This window comes from Numida meleagris, chromosome 14 (genome assembly GCF_002078875.1).
Source record: "Numida meleagris isolate 19003 breed g44 Domestic line chromosome 14, NumMel1.0, whole genome shotgun sequence".
In the NCBI taxonomy this organism is placed as follows: Eukaryota; Metazoa; Chordata; class Aves; order Galliformes; family Numididae; genus Numida; species Numida meleagris.
The window spans coordinates 864,923-882,156 of record NC_034422.1 but is presented as its reverse complement, the minus strand read 5'-3'; the positions used below and the strand labels follow the sequence as shown (position 1 = coordinate 882,156).

The following is a 17,234-nucleotide window of genomic DNA, read 5'->3' as shown; positions in this document are numbered from 1 at the left end:
TCTTGGACACAGCACGCAGGAAGGCCGTGCCAAGGGACTCCTCATTCCTCTTCCATAAGCCCTGCTTAAATCCCCTGGAAATGTCTTTCGTTCTTCTGTGTGTTTTTTAAGAAAGTAGTTTTCTCTCACAAGCATACCTGTCAAGTCAGCTGTTTAAGAACAAAATGCGGATGGTTACATGGGCACTTCAAACATCAGTGGCATGTCAACTTGTGCTAGAATCTTAAAGTCTCTAAAATAGGAATAAATGCAATTCAAGTGTGCAAAGTAGCTTTTCTATGTATAAGAATAGATTAAATTTGACAGCTTTGAAAACCTGATAGTGTCAGTGAAATCCTGCTACTGTGAAGACATCCAATCTTTGCTCTCTCCCATAACACATCATTTAAAAACCCATTTGCTGACTGTTTTTACAGTTACTGTAAAAGTGAGAAAACTTCCAGATTCACACTTCCCCTAGCACTTTTTTTTGCCACAGAGAATTTTACTGCAATTAGTCTGGTTTGTAATGGAAAACAGATGAAAATATAAATGAAATCAAAACCTTGCCACGTATGTAAGACATTTTTCAAGCCATGCATCCAAGAAGTTTCCCCAAACCCAACAACATTAAATTAAAAGCTCAAATATTTCAACCAGACCCAACGAAAGCAGATTAAACTTAAATTTAAATGAGAAGTTAACAGATTTTTCCTTCTTCTCACCTGCCAAGTCCTCAAAGTTCAGGGCTCTGTGTTTTGCTTTCAGCACTTAGCGGCAGAAACACCTAGAGCTGAGAGCAGAGATTTCCTCCTCACGCAGGCATTATTCATTATTTCTGAAGTGTCGACAATTGTCTTCAACACTATATCATGCATACAAACAAGAGTCCCTGCCCCAATGAATTTACAGTCTGAGGCTGTTATCTTTGTTCTGCTTTGGTTTATCACCACAAATTCCTGCAGGGCACCAGAGGAGTGCAATCCACCTTCGGCCAGCAGTTTTCCACTGGATTAAATAGGAGTTGAACCAGCCACAGTCAAAATTATAAAACTAGCCACAGCAGGAGAAAGCTGAGTTCTTTGCACATGAACAAACAGCAAAAGAACCAATTCTCAACAGTTTTGTTTTAAATTAAAAGTATATTTCAGTGTTTTCACATGTAATACATTTTGAGATCATAAAGAGTTCCCTTTAACTTTCAACCAACAATGGGTGATTTCTGAACCAAGGCAAACTGGCAGCCGCAGTAACAGCTCCTACTGGTGGAAGTTGGGGAAAGTTTTGTTTTGTTTTCCGGAGTTTTGTGCTAAGCTTTCTGCCAAGGCATTTCACACACTCGAAGTGTGTATTTTCTCTGACATTTTGAAAGTCCTCAAGTGTTCCTGCAAGTAGCTTACAAAATTTACTCCACATTCACATTTCTGCAATTTCTGCATCTCGAAAATCCCGCGCTCAGTTACTATCCTTGCTTTTCCCTGGCTACATCTTGTGGAAGAGTGAGCACAGGCACAGAGCCCTGTGCCCTTACACACACAAAAGGCACATTCACCTACTAATGCCCAAAAGATCATAGGAGGATAATACCAAATGGAGATATTGCCCTTCTGATTTATGCTCTAGATATGTTTTTGTCTACGTTCTTATGTAAGCCAAACCTTATTTTAAACCTGCTAATAGCTAATTATTGCTGTTCCAGCAGCATTTGAATGCACAAGTAACACTCATTCCAGCTAAGAGCAAAATGGACATTACTGTTGTGACCAGCAACAAAACCAACTTCAAACCATACCAAGCCAAACCTGAGCATTAGCACATCCAGATGTCACAAAATCTTATGGCCTCACTATGCCATAAACCAGGCTTTAAACCATAAACAATACGAAAGGACTGAGCAAAGTACAGAGTTCACAGACAGCTCCAAAGGCATATTCCGTCTGAGTCCCCATCAAAACCCTTCTGGAGCCTACCTGGTGTTGTCTTCTGCTATGGAGGGATGAGAAAGTGCTCTCCTGCTCATCGTGCTTTGGTGATCTGCTCTCTTTCAGACAAGACACGACCATTAACTGCTATTAAAATCCAGGCAAGATTCTGGTTCCTCTCCTGTCCTCCTGCTTAGAAGTGCTTCTTGCAGTTGTCCATGATTGCAAGTAACATTTTCCCGATTAGATAGAGAAGTCCTCCTCCCTCCAAAGGAAAAGTCATCCAAGTGGCTTCCATCCTCTTCCTCAACTACTTGGCTCAGGCAGTCAGCCACCCTGGAAAGCAAAGATCAAGATCATGAGATTTGTTTGAACCATATCCAGCTTACTGTAAAACACAAATGAACACCACAGAAATTTGCTATGGTAATTCTCACCTTCAATCCAAGCAAATTGCTCCATAATCTTTTTTAACAGGAAATTATACAATACTGTTTTTGTTGTTGTTGTTTTCCTATTTCATTGATATTTTCAAAATTTCCAAAACAAATATGCATATACAGTTAGAATTAGAAAGTGTCACATCTACTTACCTGGAAGCACTGCTTGGACATTTGATAGAGCATCTACTTGTCTACATCAAAATATTTACTTAAATTCATGAACAAAATGTTTAACATTTATTAAAGTTTTACTTTGCTCTTAACTTTCATTTTATTTATTTGGAAAAGCAGAACCTCTGTTGCCTTGTCTTTTGTCATATCTCCCTACTGATTCCATATTCCATGCAGAGACAACAGGACAGGACACAGCTCTCAGCTGGGTACAATGTATAACACAAGAGAATCCTTTTCCATCCTAAAACTACCCATTTGCTTTGAAGACACTGTGGAATACAAGCCTGGCATCAAACAGGCTTTTGGATAAGAAAGAGTTTTGGCCACACCTTTCAGATGGGAACAGAGTGTTTCAAGGTGTATTAGATTCAGGCTATCATGAAGATATGAAGACATTACGAAGATCATATCCAAACTTAAGTTTTTAAATGCTTAAAAGATTCTGAACACTCAGAGAGCAACCTAAGTTCTATATGGAAGCTGCCTTAGGCTTGAAGGAAATACGAACTCCTGAGGAACCATGGACTGATTATAGACCCTGGAAAGTCTTTGGGGAAAAGAGACTTATATGGTCTACATTCTCACCACCCAGAAATAATTTCTCACTCCTTGCCTCCCTTTTACTGCCTTCTACCTCCCACTCATCTATTTCCCATAAAGGTTGTTTCCAGACACAATTGATTTGAAACCTCAGATTATTCCATTAAAATTGCTGACTTTGGAACTGAGACCCCAAGCCAGATTGGGACAATCCCCTCAGGTCCTTTCTCCAGCTAATTTATAGAAAGTTTTGTTGAGACAAGGAGTTATGGTCTGTAAAAGGCTTGCTGTCAGCCTCTCATAAAACCCTAGCACCCTGTCAGAGAAGCGCCAGAGCCTGGGAAGAAAGTTTCAGCAGTGATCAGCTGGTTTCCAGATGGGTGGCCTTCCACACACTGTCCAATCCCATGAGTCCAATAAACCATCCCTGATTTTGCACTTTAAAAAAACAAAGACACAAACCCTCCTCTACTCTCAGTTAGGGTTTTATAAACATGTTCCCAGTCTCTGTGTCAATTCTTTTAAGGAGAAATTCATTCTGCTGTCTCTCCTTTTCGCGCTCTTTGCGTACATGTGGTAGCCCCTTTTGCTCCTGTTTCTCACTTTTATATGGGGTGGAAGGAGTTGCACCATGATTTACATCCTTCTGGGTTGTTTTCTCATCAGAAATAAAGAAGGGGGAAAATAAGTCAGAAAGTTGAAGGATTGGCCTCCAAGGTATAAAACCACCCACATGAGGCAATGTTTGCTCTCAGTCTGGCATAAATTCTCTGCTGTTATGTCCTCTACAGCTTAACAAACCAAAAAAGCACATGATTAAATATGTAAATGGGTCGTCAGCAACTCAGAAAACAGTGTACTTCTGACTAATTAAGCGAGGATGCTGCCTCTGAAGCAGCACTGCCACAGAACCAAAGTGCTACTGCTCAGAGGACCTGGATATGTCTCAGCACTAAGAGCAAGTTCACCTTGCATCTACAGACCTTGATTTTAGTTAGACTGACGTCTCAGCAGGGAAATCTCTATGAGCTTCTAGACAGCTAGTTAATCAGCTTCTGTGTCCATCTGTTTATATTAACTGTGGTGTGAATAATTTTCCCTGTATTTAGCTCAAATTCCTCTTTTACTTTCGGCTCCCTACTCTTACTGATATCTTCCACTTCAGCAGCGCCAGAATTTCATGGCTGGCATTACCCTGAAGGGAACCAGGAATGGCTGTTGTGGCTTTAGAGCCTGGTAGACATCTCAGAGCCGGTATTCAGGCTTTGGACTTTCCCTACAAAGCTGCAACTTTAAGCCAGTTTTGTATGTATCTAAACTCAGTCCATAAACATATTTATACCTAAATAGAACCCATTAGGACTGTTTTCTCAACTGGCGAGTCAAGGTAGATAGTCTGCTGAAAACATCAACTCACTGCACTTGTCCTTGACCAAAAAAAACCAAACAACTATCATGGTAGAAATCATCAGGAAATGAACAGAGAACAGAATAGAAAACTTCACTGTGCACAGTGTGTGCCTTGACCGCTGCCTCCCGTGCTGTTATTTCCCTTTAAAAAGATAGAAGAAATCCACGAAACACACAGCAAATGCAATAAGGATGAAAAGAATACAGCTTTAATGTAAGGTGAAACTAAATAGATGAAACTTTTCAGTCAGAAAGGAGACAAGGAAGGAGGAATATAGCAGAGGTCTGTAATGAATCGGCAAATGTGATTTACTGGTTGTCCAGGCTAGGGGGACCATTTTTAAATTGAACATATGCTTAAGTACGGGGCCCAGACAAAGCTCATGCTCTGCCTGTTGTTATCTCAAACCCCCTTGGCCAACTTCATCTTCGAAATTTTACTCAGCTCAGAAGAGAACAACTCAGAAGCCCAATTTCATGCCCTGATTCTTGAGCTGTAGCACAACGTCGTAATGGCTCAGTGACAAACACTGCCTGTGAACACTTCCACCCATGTAAATGACTCATGTAAAAGGCACAGGTGTTGTCATGCAAATATATATTGTTAGATCCTTCATGGCACAAAAAATTCTTGGCCTACAGTATCTGAAAATCTTCTTTTAAATTCCATGTTGACGTGTACAAATTGAAAAAATATTGTCCTCCTTGTTTTCCTTCTGTATAACCATCTATGGCAAAGCGTTCCGCAGAACTGAGACACATTTTTGTGAACAATCCCATAGGAATAGATCTGTAGATATTAATACCTTTTGCTAGTGGTAAATGTATGCAGAATTGAAAGTATCTCAACATTCTCATTTGAGTTTAAAAAAACCTTGCAAAACAGTGAGAGCTCTGCCCATGTGCAGACAGAACAGGAGTTTGGGGAGGAAGCCTGAAATGGGCTTACTTCTGGGAGGCAGATTACAACCAGCTGGCAATGGGGATCTCTAAATCATAACCAAACAATCATCCAAGTAAATTAATCTTGTTTCTGTAACGCTGAGCTCCTCTGTAGTAGCCATGTGTCACTTCTTCAACAGGAACAACGCATAACTCCTCATCGTTTCTGTGAAATAACCATTATAAAAGTCCAGATTTGCTCGCCATGACATAGAGCCTCACTGGAGGCTATGAGCAGCTTCCCACAGACTGCAGCACCTCCAGGATTTCACTTTCAGACTTGACCAAATCTTTAAATAAAAACAAAGTGTCCCGCACATAATTACAGCATTTTCCATCAAAGCAAAACTCGTGTGCCTCAGAAGCACTGACAATCTTAGAACAAGGAATCTTTGGTGGGAGCCTAGGGAAGCCTCATGGTGCAGGATCTGGGCTATCACTGCATTTTCATAGGCATAAAATTCCCTCATTAGGTGCACTGAAAACTAGAGCTCCTTTGCAAAGGATTAATGCTTCACAGACGCTATTAATAAGCTTTCACGCTGAGGTTCAGGATTGCCACAAAACACTATTATCAATATTTCCCATGCAGCTCTCTCCATCTAAAGTATTTGGCACAGATTTTAAAGCACAGCGGGCTGGAGTTTTCCAGGGTGCAGCCACCACTCCTGCGCTCCCTCGGGAGTGACTACTGGAAGCCAAAAGCATTTAAGTAAAGCTAGATAAAATCAGCAGAACCCAATGTGGGTTCTTTCTGGTTTCCTGCAAGTAAACAGACATGTTTACAAGGGGCTGTACATTCACATCAATCATAACGTGACTTTGTTTACAGTAGAGGAATTTCCTGCAGGCTTTTGCTGTCCTGGTTTCTTTCTCTTTGTATTTACTTTTGTTCAAATGCAATTTAAAAAAGCCATAGTACTTCAGCTCAATTCAAAATGTGACACACTGAAATCTGAAGCAGGTAATAATTCATGCCCAGATTTAGTTGTTCTTTTTCTTGTTTGTTTGTTTAAGCTAACACACACCTCTGCATTAAAAAGCCACTTTTCTCTACCCATCCAATTCATCTACACCTGGTAAGAAAGCAGCTTTGATTTGTCTCTCCATAAAGAACTGCTTTTCTCATCAAGCCCACAAAACACCAGAAGCCCACATGACACAGAGATTGGGCTTTTATTTCAGGCATCTAAGAGACAGATCCCTCAGAGGAATTAAAGTCAAAATGTTATTGAATGTAAATGAAAGACTAGCATTAATATCAGCTGAGCAGCCGGGGATTAAGGACTTCTGCTGCCATGAATCAGAGTGAACCAATTCTATACCCTTTGATAGAATAAAGACTAGTTGACTTCAGTGGGGATTTAATTTGAAGAACTGCTGCAGAATTTGGCTGCAGACTTCAGAATTTGGTCAGGAAAATGTTTCTCAATAGCAAGTTCCTCATTTTCTATGAATCATTTTCAAAGAATCTGACTCCTACAATACTCATCTTCACTTTTCCTCTCTGATTCTTCCCTAAAGCCCCAGCTGTGCCCAGAGAAGCAGTCTGCTTTTCTCAAGGCACAGGGATGTGTGGGGCACACAGCAAGGACAGCGGACACATGTTTCTTGCCTGCAGTGACTTTAAGCCAAAGCACAGTACACAGGGCAATTGCTGTGCTGTCCTTGATGGCACAGATCATGGAGGTCTTCACTGCCTGAGCTGCTTGCTCTCCATTCTGCTATGTGATGTGACCATGTATTAGGTCAGTGTGGTTTACTGTACCTGAGTGTAACTGAGCATTAACAGTTCAAATAGGAAGTACAAGGAAAAGACTCTCCTTTGACACACAAGCTTGTATATTCCACAAAGGCCAATAAAGAGAGAAGAGCTAGAATGGGAAGTGCAGAGCCAGAGTTTTGCTGAGAAGAGAACAGACCACAGTTTCAGAGTGGCAAAAGAGGGAAATGTGACCCCCCCATCTGCCTTTCCAGGAAAGAGAAGTTCAGCTGGAGAAACATGAACAGGGCCCACATGAATATGAGCCTTTGAGAGTAGTTTCCAATCTACAAGCCATGATTCAGTATAAAAATCAGCCTAGTACAGGCTGCCTTTGTTAGCATCTGTTAGCAAGAATGTCAGCTAATCAATACATTTTTATTGCCAGATACCTACAGGGCTGGAAGAGACTGTATTTCTGACATTAATTATCAGTGTTCTTCTTACAGCTCATCTTTCTGGAAGAATTTTTCCTGCGCCTTGTGTGGCATCGTTATTCATCTTCACCGATGTTTATCTTGCTCCATCAATCTGCAAATGCCCATCCAGAGAACTGTGTCCCTCTAGACACAGTTCACTAAACTCACACAGCTAATCCTGTCCTCCCCATCACTTCATCCTACAGATTTTCACCCACAGTTTGGTCAGGATTCAGCACTTCATGGTGGCCAGCACCCCTGTAGATGACTTGCATTGTCCCCACAGAACAGTTTCCTGCTCTAGGCAAAGAAAGGGAAAAGCTGTGACTTGGCAATGCACAACAAACAAACCTTCCTAGTCCTGTAATTCAATTTACAAAGCGACACCTCGTACCACGTTTGTGCATCGCAGGTGAATAGAGCCACAAGCCATATCTGTTAGCAGCCCTTGCCTCAACCATAGACTTCTACAGAGCTATTTGGCACACTGGAGAATACATGTTAGCAAGCCTGGAGCTGCCTCCTGGAAACTTCCCAGCCTTTCTTCTTGTTTTTCCAGATGCCTCTTTTCGCTTCTCCGCTATCGCTGTGTTTTTCTCTCTCTCACACTGGCAGAGCCTGGGGTTCTTCAGCACTTCGTGCTTTTGAGGAATCCCAGCTGCACACATGCAGCACAGATTAACTGGCAAATGGTGCTAAGCCCCAGGTGCTTCTCTGTACCTTCACTGGAGGGTGTGCAGTGCAGGGAACAGGCTGCTTGCAACCAGCTGTGTGTCCTGCAATCTCCTTCTGCCGCCGACCTCCTGGCATTCAGCAAGGTGCTCACCTCTTCCCAGAAGCTGGTAAAATCAAGCACCACTGTGCCTGGTCACTCAGGATTAATGCGCTGCACTCAGTAACTAACAACATACTGCCGTATGGGTGACTCCAAGCTTACAACATATAATCAGCAGAATCAATACCAAGTATATGGAATATATTATCTACAGACTACTGTCTGAAAGGAATAAAATCAAGGGGAAAATTGTCTACTGTCATTTTTAGTCAATTGAGTAAGGCAATATCAATTAAAATGGAGATGCAGCCAGCATTACCATGCATGCTCTGGAAAACACATCAATATCACCAGTATCTTGGAATAACATATTTAAGAGAATTAATTTAATTCTGAATACCATCTTGCCTCAGGACCAGTTTCTATTTGTCCCAAGACATGTTGAAACAATAAAGAACATTTTCTTACCAAGCCCCTGCAAAAAAATTTCTCTAAAGGCTTTAAAAAATTGGCAAAAAGCCTTCTGCATCAGAAGTGGAAATCTTCCTTGTCGCGTAATCATCACACCGCCTTGAAAAATTAATAAGGATGTAGGTGATTTAGAAAAACATACAGGTATAAAGTGAGATTCTTTTCTGGTAAAGACAAGCAAACAACCTGCCTTTAGCTTTAGAAATGAATAACACTGAGCAAATTCAAAGTATCCTCTCAGAGAAAAGAGCAAACAGATGATTTCCATAAGTGCTTGCACTGTGCACGGGTGAAGCACACGCTGTACCTCACGTGTAGGTTGTAATGTGTTTATTTAGCTGCAGGACAGTGAAATTTTGGGGCTCCTAACTGCTAATACAGCACAAAGGATCATCAGGTATTTTGAAGATCTAGAAATCACCAGGACACCACAGTGAACACACAAGCAGTTAACATTCATCTTACGTTAACAAATCTAGCAGATCATCTAGATATCCCTGGAGCATACATATAACTGCAGTGGGCTGGTCAAAATGGTGAGGCTGACCAAAAAGAGGAGGTACTTTGAATTATGTCTGGCTGCAGCCTTTCATTCTCTGAAGGAAAGCAGCTGAACTATAAGAAAAGAGGAGGTTTACTTCTGTGAAGCTCTTGGAGCAGTTTCTGCCACACAGCAGATACTGAGGAAGAAGAAACATATCCCTTGCATCCCATATGCCCTGATATTCTGGATGAAAACACTAGAGGGTAGCCTGACATTCATGGTACTTCAGAAGGCAAAATGCAAGTTCTGGCAAGTTCTCCGTAAATGACCATTTTTCAATTGGGAAGTCCATGACAGCTGTTTAGCAATACACAGGGAAGTTGTGGAATAACACAGGGTAAAAAGACCTGCAACGTTAGATACATCTCTTGGGCTAGCATCTGCTACAGCTATCTCAGAGCCAACTAGCAGCGGGAGGAGGGCACCCCGAAGTGAATTTCAGTGTTTCAAACAAAGACTCTGAAGTTATCACCATCCTCAGGCATCACTGGTGTGGTGTGGTCTCACTGCAGGAAGAAACTAAGAAGTATGGTGAAATGACTCCTCCTGCATCAGGCACTCAAGAGCTACACCTAAAGTACAGCAAAAGCACCCGCATGGCTTGCAGCCTGCTGTCCACGTGCCAAAGGGGAGGTAGCTCATCTGTCCTGCAGACGTGTACAACATGTGCTAGGAAAAAAATAATAGGGAAGAAAAATAGTTGAATCTAAAGCAATGCAGTAGTTGAGGAAAAGCTTCCTCATCTTTGCACCTCATGCAAGGATAAACACTGCCTCTTTCTCCCTTATCAAGTGTTGTGAGCTTTGGTTAATTTTTTCAGCAGAAAAAAAACAAAGTCAGAAAGGAAAATAAACAAGCTACAGCTGGGAGTGTTTTCCATACTTAAAGCACAGTGGGCAGCAGTACCCACTTGAGTGTTTGGTTTTTCTGATCTCAGTCTTAGGGGAGGGACTTCTTATAATGGCATGTAGCGACAGGATGAGGGGAAATGGCTTTAAGCTGGAAGAGGGGAGATTTAGACCAGATATTAGGAAGAAATTCTTTACTGTGAGGATGGTGAGACACTGGCACAGGTTGCCCAGCGAGGTTGTGGATGCCCCCTCCCTGGAAGCACTCAAGGCCAGGCTGGGTGGGGTTGTGAGCATCCTGGTCTTAGAGGGAGGTGTCCCTGCCTACAACAGGGGGTTGGAATGAGATGGTCTTAAAGGTCCCTTCCAACCCAAACCATTCTATGATTCTATAGCATTTCAAGAAAAGCACAAGAATCCTTGGTGTTCTAGTCTCCTTGACATTGTTCATGGTGAATACTTTCATAGGAAATTCTGCATACCTGAACTCATCCAGACTGTGTGCATTCTCACACCTGACAGCAGTTCTGCTGTGTTTGCTGCCACAGAGGTTGCTTGGGAAACATCGGAGTTCCAGCAACAAACCGAGCTATCATTCTGTTACAAAGAATCTAATCAATTCATAAGTTTTTCCTTAAGCTAATGTATATATCATGCAAGTGTTCTTCCTTTCCCCACTCTGCTAATGATTAAAGGTTATTAAAAGCTTCACAGTTTTCCCATTCCTTCCCATCTAGTAAAGCCAACTGTCCATTGCACTGGAGCATGTGGTACAGTCATTTGGTGCCATCCTTAGGCATAGATGTAGAAATTTGTTTTGACGTGTAATTAAGGCCCTCTGAGGACAATGTCAAAGCTAAGTACTTGTCCAAGTGCACTGCTGAACTGGTTGCACTGGTGAATCAAGATTTTCAGTTGTGAGGCTTTGAATGAAGATCTTGATGCAACAACAGACAAAATCTTCTGCCTCAGCGTTTGGTGACTGCTATAGCTTTGATCTGTTGGTAACTCCTAGGGCTGGGCAGTACACTGAAAGCAGGCAGTAAGGCAGAACAGTGCTGATGAGTGTAAGAGAATAACATAAGCATTCAGGGATAAAACTCAGCAATGTTGCAGCCACAGTATGAGATGTACGTAGCAAGAGATGTCACAGCCAACAGGAAATGTTTTGAAAGCTTGAGCATCAAGGCAGGGAGGAAAGTGCTCACCTGGAAGCAGGGCTGTGATCCGTGAGCTCAGAAGCAAGAAGTGATGTCAGCAGGGAGTAATTGGTCCAGGACTGTGCTCTCATCCAGGTGAGATTGTCCTGTTCTCTCACCGGCAAGCTGGCATGGCACAAAGGTGCAGTGGAGTGCAATTTGGAGGCAGTGTGGGATTCATTGCAAGGAGGTTATCCCAACACACAAGAGGGTTGTTCATGTACTGTGCTGCCAGCCACTCCTGGGAGCTCTGCTTGCCCTGTTTGGGATTTGAACTGTGTAGTCTCTGGGAATCACATGGAATTCACTCTGTGTCTAGGAGGCCTGTCTTTGGAAAGCATACATTTGCAAATACGCTTCCGAAGCAGCAAACTGAACATGAAAGCAGACCTTCAACAGAGAGCAAAAAAGCCTCCTGAATGTTAACCTGTGACTGAAGAGAGATTCTTCTCATGCAAAGCTATTTGTCATCCAAAACCAACCTAACTGTCCTTCACTGTGATATTTACTGGGAATTATTAGCACCTCTTCAGGAGAAAATCCACCTCCTGTATTCTGTTTCCATCTGGCTCCAACTCATTCATGTTCTAAATGTCCCACTGTAATCCCTGTAATCTGTGTCCCCAACTATGGCTGTTGGAATGCAGTATGAAAAACAATATTTGGGGACAGTGGAGCCAAACTGTAAAAAGCAGCTTCTAAATATGACTGCAGCTTGAGAAATAAGTTTTCAAATGTCCAGGGATGGAGCTGCTCCCATGTAAACCAGGTTACACAGACACCAGATCTCCAGGTCTGATCACATCTGCTGAAGCTTGAAAGAGGCAAGGAGAAAGAGATATGCAAATTTTCCATTTGCAAAACTGGCAGTGTACATTTATCTTGAAAATGTCTCAAATGGGGAACAGTCTAACAGAATGTTTGCCCCTGTTTGCTCTGCATGGGAAATAGTCAAAAGTGGAACAATTTCTCTCTCTAAATCCAGGCAAAGAAGGCTTTTGCCCCAGAAGAATAGAGATTTTCCTGCTGTCTAAATGTTATAGTGATTCTCAGCAGCACTTGGCATTACATCCAAGGTCATTTTTTCTGTAGCTTGTAAGGGATCCTTAGTGACCTGCAAGTGCAAGTCTTTTACAAACATGTAGGTCTTAAATGAGCTAACGGCACGTACAGTCTCCAGCCATTTAGGGTAAGTGTGAAGATGCCTCTTAGATCAGATCCTAGAGATAGCCTACAGATATCGATGTATTCAGTTTTGAAATTCATGCCAGAATAATTCCAGATAAAAATGCTGCGAAAAATTCTGTCCCGTAATGTCTAGCTGAGAAATGAAAGTGCCAAAATAATTTGTGTTAATTTGCTGGGAACACAGCTTTTAGAAATTGCATGCTCATTTAAAGGGTGCATGTGGGACTCTTGTAACAGAAATACTCTTAATTTTCAAACACTAGAGAAGTGCTTCATGTAAGATGAAGCTGAGCAGTGAGCATCTCTCTCTTTTTTTTCTTTTTTCTTTTTTTGTTGGCAGTAACATGATACAGTGCTTTTAAGGGACATACATCCCATAACTATCCTGGATTGCACCTTCATACTCTGGTGCATGGTGATTGCATGAGCAGTATTGTATGTGCAGCTCTACCCGTCTGGGCGCAGAATCTGCGCTTGCTATATTTGGAGGCAGAGTAGAAAGCCAGCTGGCTTTTCCTCCCCTTCTACCTGCACGATACTCCTTCATAGAAATCAGTCTCCAAGTCTTGACCACATCAGTCACTTATCTTGACTCCAGTGTTTGTAAGGGTTCCCATTAGTCCATTTTCCTGTGATTTACAACTCCAGCATTTGAGCACTCATTCAACTGAACCAAGGAGGCATTCAAACATTACAGATCAGCTCAGGCTACTTTATATTTAGAAATCAGCCTCAAGCTGCAACAGTTCTTGAGACTCCTAGCTGTCTTCCAGCTCAAGGACATACTGTATTCCATGCAAATCACTTCAATTACAAATTTATATTGCATAATCAAAAGTGACAGAGAAGAATGTGACTTCCATTGAGCCAGGACAGATGCCAGGAGATGGAACGCACGGCCCTAAGCACACATGAAATGTAATCCAAGAGTTTCTCTGGTCAGTAGAAATCTGTTTTTAGAAACAATTAGATCAGCCCCCTTAAATTTTATAATTAATTGCTTGCCTTTATTTCACAAAATACTTTCCTCGGGCCCTGGCTGAAAGGTTACCTCACTCTGGTCTAGCGTGAGCTGGCAAGTGATAAACATGAGCTGCCTACAAGATAAATCCAAAGAGGCTTGCACTCCATAGCACAATTTTCCATTGCATCTGTTCACTTAATATGAACTGCTGTAATCTGGTGCTTCTATTCCAACATATTAATGTGTTTCATACATCAGCGGTAAGCAATTAGGCCAAGCAGCCCCTGCCCTGCAAACAGCTCACCAGCTGAACGGCGCGCGTGGGACGATCAGCTGCCAGGCTGAATCCACATGGATTTAGTTACCTGTTGCTCCTGTGCAACACAATAATCAATATTAAGGGATTACGCTCTAAGAACATAAGTGGGGTTCAGTTTTCTCTAAGTGACCCAAGCATATGCTCAGTGTGTTTGCATGAGGAGATCAAGTGAAAGATCCATTAGACAATAAAGCAGCACAAGCCCACGTTCCTGTGGGCTGAAATCAAGGGCGTATTTTGAAGCTCTGAGCAGGCTAAAGAAACCCGACGCTGTCTGAAACAGCCCTCTACCAGTAAGAAGTGGCTGGGTAGGAAATTCTCATTATCTTCTTATTTTGCTGTGTACCTTAAGGGTTTTTGCAATGTCTCAGTAATTAAAAAAAAAAAAAGAGCTAAGTAGCATCCTAGAAGGAGAAATCAAAGCGTCACACAATGTTTTCTTGACGAAGTGGTACATGTATTTGCCTCCAGTAGCTTTCATGGAACCTCAGGATAGTAACGAGGAGGAGGCACAGCAAAATCAGTATGTGTCTGGAGAAGTTGCTATGCTCCTTACTCATTGTAACCCGAAGCCATTGATTTTATTTTTTTTTAATCTGATACATATTTGAGATCTGAGCCAAAATAATATCAGAAGGAATCCTTTGGCTTTGCTGGTTCTTTGAACAGGCCCGCTGACAGCAATAAACACCCATGCTGATAGCAGAGTATAAGCCAGTTTCAAGTCAGGCCATAAAAGAGCAAAGCCAGATGAATGCTGGAAAAAAAAATCTACTGAGAATGCATTTGGTGATCTACTGTTGCAGTGCAATGCCAGGCACTCTGATCATTCTTGCTGGTCCAGGAGTTGAATGCTTTAAAAATACTCATGAGCTAAACACCACAGCATCCCATGGAAGCAGGGAGGTACTCTTTGCTCCACTCTGCAGTCTGGCAACTCTGATCCCAGCAGGACCACAGCAAGCCCCTGACAGCACCGGGCTGAACTCACCGCTCCCAGCCTTTCCTCTAACCTGGAATACTGTCCTTCCTCCAAGAAGTAAGAACAAAATAGCTAGATTTGCTGATAGGCTGAGCTGAGGACAAACGCTGTCTCAGTAGACAGTGGTAATAAAGCTAATAATTTGAATATTGAATGTACAGGAAGCTTAATAATGCATTTTTAAAAGCACATTCGTATAGTATCAAACCCAAGCACTCAATTTCATGATTCAGTCCCCCAAACCATGACATTGTTATTAAAATTGCATAATTTGGTGAGTTGTTATTTTCTTTTAAATTTGCCTTTTGATTTCTGAGCCCTGAGTTCTGTTTTCCAGATTTTTTTTTCTGAGATGAGAAGGGCTAGAAACTGCCTTGATTTTTGAAAGCTGAGTTTCTCCCTTAATTACATGTGTGGCTCTAGGAAATACAGCAAACATCACATAACTTGGCATTCTTAGTATGTTTGATGTCCAAAGCACTTTGCAAACCTCAGCTAGCAAATCCTGCAAGCACTGGTGTATTTGAAGGCAGTAAAAAATGATTGTACAGGGCAGGACTTGGGACACGGACGGGGCTCACTGGAGGATCAGGCCCTAAGCAAGCTCCCTCAGGGTCAGAGGAGGACTCGTAGCTGGGATTACAGCTTTGGATTCCTCCTGTCCTGAAAGCACACTTCCCTCATTAAAGATATTAGCACTCAGCCAGAACCTGATCCACTCTGCGGCACCTGTTTACATGGCCTAGATAATTTTTACTTATTTATGTTACTCGCTTATCCTTGAAGCCCACCCTACCATAATTAAACATCATAAAATTGCAATTTAAAAAGTATACAATTTTTATTTAAATTGAAATGCCACACACCTGTAAGACTTGGGCAGCAGCAAAGCACAAGATGGCAGCTCACGTCTCCACACCTGCCTGTCTTCCTCGTCCACCCACCCAAAATTTTAACAGGAGTATTTATTTGGAGAAAGACAAATTAAAAGCTAATGGGTAAGAGATGCACACTGGGGATTCAGAGGGCCCTAGTCTAGAGACAGAGAAGGTCTCATTAGACCTGGAGTGCCCTTTTTCCTTTCACTGCTAAATCCCACTCTCGGGCATCCCTTCGGGAAGGCTTTCTGAGGCTGGCTGTGTTTGCGTTGCTTTGAAATGCAAGTCTCCCCCGCTTTGTTTGTTTTTGAAATGGTTTGAAAGGGAGGAACAGACATCCTTGGCTACTAAGGCTGAGCTTTCCCAAAACACAAGCTGCTGCTCTTTGTTTGCTTCTCGTTAATTAGCTGTGTGTCTAATTAGTGACAGGTTCCCTTTGGATTTCCTGAAACCAAAGCCGCTCCATGTCAGTAGAGGTCCATCAGGGGACTTGTCAGTGCCCGAATGGTTTCCAGCTGCTCTGCAGCCCTCTGCACAAGCACACGTGCACACAGAGACACATATCTGCTCAGCCAACCGACTGGTGATAGCCAGGCCAGCGGAGAAGCAAGCTGCTGTGCCTGCACTGAACCTCTGAGTTCAGCCTGATCCCATCTGCAGTGTCCCATTTCATCCCATCACCTCCTAATTTACTGTAGATACAGATCCACCACAGGAATAGAATCCAAGGTCTTGCTTTCTAGCCCTTTGCTTTAATCCACTTTTGTCCCCAGTGTTCTTCACCACTCTGGTGCAGGTTCATCTCTCAGTTACTCCAGTCCAGCACCCAAGGGTGAAAACAGCTTTTCAGCTGCACAGAGCATCACTCAGTTTTCAGGGCACTCACAATAGGATACTGTTATTGAAGTTTATTTATTTAAACTGAGGTGAGCTCGGCCTGTTTCCAGCTTTAAATTCACCTTTTTGGGGACTCACTGAAAAATCCCTTTGGCTTGGTGTGAGAAAGAGGAAAGACACAGACTTGCAGCATCCCAGGGGACCGCCGAGACTGTTCCTCCCCCATGCACACACTTCCTGCTCTCCTCTGCTCACTTCCCCCCTACAGGTTTCCATCAGCAGGTCCCTAAAGAGAGAGGAGTTTATTTAATTCCCCACTGATGTCAGATCCTGTTGGTGCCAGAATGATTGATGGGCAAGCCCCATGACTGACGGGAAGATGCGCTTTCAATTAGCTGTGCGGGCAGCTTCCTTCCCTCTCTCTGCCCTTGCTCCACTCAGTCTCTCTGGGGCAGTGCCTGTTATGGTTTTGTGATTTTTTTTGTTGTCGGTATTCCACATCATTACATCATGTAAGGTACGGGCAGTTCAAGGGTTAATTCCCCGGTTACTGTAAACTGCCTTTTTTGGTGTGGCCCTCTGAGGGGGAGGGGAGGAGGTGCACTCCCCAGGGGTCTTTGCGGGAGAGGGGGTGGTGA

At 42.6% G+C, this 17,234-nt stretch overlaps 1 protein-coding gene across 1 annotated transcript in view; it reads right to left on the bottom strand.

Moving 5' to 3' along the window:
- The window catches only part of TBX1 (T-box 1), a 157,730-nt gene that overhangs the window by 114,749 nt on the left and 25,747 nt on the right, over positions 1–17,234 (bottom strand). Inside the window, exon 2 of the mRNA XM_021413346.1 lies at positions 1,950–2,237. The gene's annotated coding sequence lies outside the window, so the exon portion shown is untranslated. The remainder of the gene's footprint in view (positions 1–1,949; positions 2,238–17,234) is intronic.